At 43.8% G+C, this 6,000-nt stretch overlaps 1 protein-coding gene across 2 annotated transcripts in view; it reads right to left on the bottom strand.

The window, feature by feature from the left end:
• TANC1 (tetratricopeptide repeat, ankyrin repeat and coiled-coil containing 1) overlaps positions 1-5,744 on the bottom strand; it is a 773,242-nt gene extending 767,498 nt beyond the window's left edge. For both annotated transcript variants that reach the window (XM_086956663.1, XM_086956662.1), the window contains exon 1: positions 5,542-5,744. The gene's annotated coding sequence lies outside the window, so the exon portion shown is untranslated. The remainder of the gene's footprint in view (positions 1-5,541) is intronic.
• Between the last annotated feature and the right edge of the window lie 256 nt (positions 5,745-6,000).

Here is a 6,000-nt window from a genome sequence, read left to right on the forward strand (position 1 = left end):
ACGTACTGGAGAAGATTATGGCCAGTGCCTAAATTAGCTTCCTTCAAAAACGAATTTTGGGAGGTCTGGGCTGTATTGAAATCAAAGAAACCCCCGTGGCTAACACACATCAAGGCAATTAGCACTAGGATTGGTCTACCCGAGCTCTGTGAAACACCTGATGTTGCTTGCCCAGCGCTAACCAGGGTTGATTTGGTTCGCCACTTCAGGCACTATAATCTATCATCTCTCCATGCGAGTTCCACAGTTGGAAGATTGACAATTGAGTTTCTTCAAGTAAAAGAAGATTATAAAAAGTAAGATTTTTTAGATTTGATCTATCCATCACTGGCGAGGAAACTATACATGCAATTCAGGATGGGTAGTCTTCCGCTTATGGCGTTTACTAGCAAATGGGACAGTAATAACAATACTGAGTGTCCAGCATGTAAACACAATCTTGAAAATTAAATTCATGTCCTTTTTTCTGCCCTGCTTATCAGGTTGCACGGAAACGTTGGGTGCTACCAATTTGCAGAAACCTAGGTTTCAGACAGTGTGCTCAAGCTTTTAGAGTCCTAAAGTATGACACCCATCCCCCCATTATTTTTGCCGTTTCGCGTTTTTTAAATGGGATGTGGCATAGACGTAGAAATGTATTAATGATTTAACTGAACAGAAGGAATATTTGTATAAAATGTAATGAACTCTTCGATAACTAACTCAATGTTTCATTCGTTTTTATGATGGGGTGGATTAAGCCACAGTTTTTAACCTTGTGAATAATGTGTGTATATATATATATATATATATATATATATATATATATATATATATATATATATACATATATATATATATGATTGGGATTGACCTTGTACTGTTTCATGTTATTTAATCTTATTATTTCTCTGCCATGTATGTATTTTATCTCGTACTTTTATGGTCCGTTGTGAAGGAAATAAAGTTATCGAAAGAAAGAAACTATAACGCACTTCAGCACAAGGACATCACAAGACTTTGGCAATATTGGCGCTAGAAGGCTATTTTTGGACAATTTCATACACTCTGTTTGTACAGACTGTGGGGCTGATGGCGATGGGGACCTGGCTGAATCCCGCTGCCCTACATGTGCCATGCGTACTGCACCATGTTCAGCTCCATTCTCTAGCTTGAGACTGGCACATCATATAAAAATCAAAAAAATAAATGTATTTTAGTTTGTGTTCACGATTCAGGGGTAGGACCAGATGACGCCCGACTCGCTGCGTTTTAATAGCAATCTACACAGAGCAGCGCTACAGAAGAAATTGGCACTATTATGCAGTTTGGGGATTAGGGGCACCAAGTACTGAGAGAGAAGTGGCTTGTAAATGTGTTTATTTATGCAATGTGCAAGGGAATTGAGAATATACAGATAAGCGGCTAGAACAAGATCACACGATGTACTCAAGCGAAGGAGGCCAAGTTTGCACCACAAGCCTCCTAGTTACGCACATGTGTGAAATCTGACACAAAAGAGAAAAGTTCAACAAGTCACCAACATACGAGCTGCATGGTGCGTGCGCGCTCGTGTGACACCCGACACATAACAGATGGCACACTGCGCGCCGCGGATCGTAACTGTAAGCCCTAGGCAGATACAATTCCTGGGAAAGGTGGGACATGCACCCCCCTTTGCCCAATTGCGTGCGGTCTTCACACACAAAGCCCAATAGGAAAAATGCAACAACAAAAAACCACACACAAGCGTGTGAAAAGTACTGAGTGAATCCAAGAGGTCGTTTTCCTAGAGCACCGCATACGCGCTGCGCTAGGCTCAACCTAAAATTGACTAACACGCACCAACATTATTTTGGTCTAAAGAAGCACAAGTTGCCAAACTAGTCCCTGGCACTGAAATGAACTACTTGGCATGTGCATGTGCTCCTTGTGAAAGAGCAGAATGCCATCATACATAGTGAAGCCAAACACAATCTGAAGTGGGCTGACCCATGCTGTAGTGGGGGGACGAAAATGTGCATGACACCAGAGGAAAATGCATGAAGAAGGGTTGCTGAAAATCCTTTGTATACTACATCCGCACTTTTGCTAAAACCAGTTGGTCTTAATTAATGCTAGATGTAACAAATAACACTGTTAGTGCCATTGCCATAACATATTGATTTAACGTTTGCAGGACATATCATTCTTGCAGATGCTATTTCAGCGAGAATTACTTAAAGCTAGAGCACAAACCGTGACTTGAAAATTATTTTCTTAACATCAGTCCCCAGTTTAATTCTAGTCATGACCTTCTTCTCTCTTGCTACCCGAAGCACAAAGCAGAGAACATAAAACACTCATGAAACTCCCAAGAAAGTATAATTGTGCATGGTTACCACCACCCTTAACCAGGGCTTCTGCAACTCAATCCACCTTCTCTGCAGGCGTCACAATAGTACCCTTCCTCAATCCAATGCAAACCCTTCCCTTGACGTTGCATATTCACTCTCCACCCCCACTTTACTTGAACTACTCACTGTAAAACTTATATTGTGTACACCAATCAATGTTATAACTTCTGGAGAAAGTCTTCATGTGTCGGGAATATTGTGCAGAAATAAAGGGTGATCATCTGTTTCCCGTTCAAATTTAAGCCTGAATGAACAGGTGCAAATTACTAACAAAATAAACAGAAGCAATCTATTTGCTACAAAGTTGTGAAATTGTAAATTATTTTCTCTTTTGGGTGTAAACCATGTTCGCATTGTGTGTCCTTGCCACTCGTTGAACACTCATGTTTTACAAATGAGGTGATTTTGCAGGTACAACTATTTCTTCACTCTTTTCACTGGTGGCTTGCAACTTGAACATATGCAAGTAGAGTCAATTATACACATAAAGAAGTCTTGCAGTGTAATTTAGGTCAGACCCATTTTACATTTTTGGGTTTTGCAAATTGCAGCTTTTGCTTATTTTTTGGTCTAGGTTCTGACAGCATAGTCATATACACCTCTTGTTAACCAAATAAGTGGAGTGGGCGATGGATCTCTCAATTTAAATCATTTGCTTTCTTCAACCAGCTTCTTGCAATCATTGGCCTGTGACATTGTCAGTCATGTGTTGGACCAGCCAAGTGGAACATTCATGACTCACCTAATGGCAACTACACAAGGGACTATTATACAACTAGAGCCCTCTCTCCTCTTTGCTGGATCTCTTTGTGCCTTGTTCTAATGTGCCCATGCTTTATGCATTAGCATATTAAACCCAGCCCTATTGATTTTACTAACGGTTGATATTGGTGAATGCCAATTTAATGACAATTAAACCCTTTGTGAATCTGCCTCATGGTTGCTACTAACAAATACCTATTTTTAACATTTCATATGGTATGGCAGAAGTCAAACAGAACCAACTGGGATAAAAACTTTTAACAGTGGATTTTTTACCACAAAATTTCATTCTATAGTCTCTAGAAATATCAATTTTTAAAATGTACATCTAAAGAACTTTTTATTTAAACGATGCATCTTAACCCCAGAAAGTCCCAAAATGTTCCCTACAAAATTAAGTCTGTGGTGTACACAAACTGAATAAGACTTACAGTGGTTACAAATCCTGCATTGCACTGGTGGGCAGACATACAATATGTGTATACATGGCAGTGTACAACAAATGTCAACAACTGACACATTCCAAACAATTAATGGACAACCATAGCGGCTAGCGAGTTGTGCTATTTTTGTCACAATAGTATTTGGGACCATTTGTGGATATGTCAAAATAGTGACTGTAAAAACTTGAAATTGTGTCAGCAAGTAGACAGAAAATAACCTGAAAACTGTCAGGGCATGACCCAATGTAAAGATGTCAACAATACGTGAGATGGTGCGTTTTTCTAAGTTTGAGGAACATTATACTTGCCAAACATGTGACATTATAATTTTTAAAACGGACAAAGCTTCGAGACACTTTCCATAGTGTAAAGCATGCCACTGCAAAGGAACGCCGTTGCATAACCTGAAGAGTGCCAGGACAGAGTGAGGAAGAGCTTGATCATACACCAAAGAGTGCATGGTATAGCCATATAAGTGTCGGAGAACGCACAGAAGACCGTCAGGTCAGTATAGCAGCATACAGCCCAAGGAGTACCTGGGCATACCCGGAACTGGTATGGTGACAAAACACACAGTGCTTCAGTCACCAACTTTTGATGGCATTGGTGTCACCACTGCCTGCACAGACAGGATATGTACCCACCAATGCTACGCATTTCAAAACATGCCACTAAAATAGAGTATGACAACATTCGCAGACTCCTGGCAGCACATTCCCAGAATACACCAAGAGTGCAAAAACAAACAGTAGAATGTCAGATCAGGAAGAGTCCCAGGGCACTTCAATGAAGAACGCCAGGACATATTTGAAGGAGTGGCCCTCGCAGCAGGGTTCCAGGACATACTCAGAGAGGGCCTGGACGCGTTCAGCAGACTTGAACATGCGGTCTTCCATTTCAAGCTGTGTTCTAAAGCTTATCCAGCCCATCCAGATGTGAGCATGGAGCTGTCTGGCTAGGCTAATCTCCTCTTCCTCTAGAGATAAACAGGCCTGAAGGTACCTGGCAGTAACACGCGCAGCCCAGTACTGGATTAAAATAGCGATATCTATCCTCTTCCGCTGCCCTGGGGGGGGGGGGGGGGGGGGGGGGGGAGAGACAACTTCAAAGAATTCTCAACTGAAGAGCCATGGCTGGTTATAGGGCAATAGTTCGCTTGGATGGTTCCTTTTATCATAGGTGATAAATCTTCACTCTACTGGACACGGTTATAAAAGCGTTGGATTGTTTTCACTTTAGGTGTAACACAAACCCGGCCATCCAATCAGCACAGGGTAATGATGGATACCGGAGGGCAGTAATGGAAAACAAACAGGGCTAGCTTATATGACCAAAACGTTTTAATCAGAGTGGCCACTCCCTACCACTATTTCTTTAACTGCAGTTTTACAGACTGAACTCAACCAGAATTATCAACTCTTCGTCGAGTAGAGTAAGATTGTCTGTGGAGAGGAAGGAAGCCCATCAGTGTTTTCTATTTTTTCTTCACTGCATCGCTAAAGCCCAAATAAAAATGTAAATTACGGGCTATTGAGAAAGAAGGAACAAACCCTCCCCAAGTTTAGCTTTTAACACCCCTTAGAAGACATTACAGGTAGCTACAAAGATGCGGTCACAGGTGAAAAAGTTGAGGCTTCTCGCCCTCGGTGCCCCCTTCGTTCCACAAACTACTCGCCACAACACTCAAGACATGAGAAACTCAGGGGGCTCCCTCCTGTGCCACCATCGCAATGTTCAAACTAACCCACGCAGCAGCCGAGGGCTGTCAATGGAAACGGATGGGCGACTGTCGATGCTGTGCCACGACAAGTCCCTGCAGATCCCTGGGCTTTCCCTCCCCTCTCAAAGACGTTCAAACACTTCGGCAGTTCCTTCCTGACTCCAGGACCGCACCAAGACCCACGCGAGGGGGAGTGGTACATGGAGGCGCGGTGGCAGCGCAAAGTTATTGTGAAATGTACCTGTGGCGCTCCAGGAACTTCCAAGATCCCCCGGCCCAATAGTATCCGGCTCACATTCCCATCACCAACGGAACCAAGGACTTCAGGGCTCCGGCTCACTCTGAGAGCGGGCGGAGGAGGGCCCCCCTGCAGGCCCCTCCTTTTCCAACGCCCTTAAGGATTATTCGGACCGCCCACACGTTCTCCTTCGCTTTACTTTCCCTTCCCGCCTCGCGTGACAGTCCCCTCTCAGTCCCAGGCTCGGCCACGCCCAGGTGCCGCCTCCACACGCGAGTCCACTCCCTGCATTACAGCCTTTACCACCGGCCTGGCCCTCCTCGATGCTCCCACAGAGGCCTGAAGAAAGGACGAGGACCCGCATAGACGTGATGCCTCTGGGGCCCGTCCGCTTCAAGCTCCTCCCCGGCCCACCATGCCTTAGTCCCTGGAGCAAAGAAGTTTAGATAGTGGGCTGGGCCG

The sequence above is a fragment of the Lissotriton vulgaris genome, chromosome 2_1, assembly GCF_964263255.1.
Source record: "Lissotriton vulgaris chromosome 2_1, aLisVul1.2, whole genome shotgun sequence".
NCBI lineage: Eukaryota > Metazoa > Chordata > Amphibia > Caudata > Salamandridae > Lissotriton > Lissotriton vulgaris.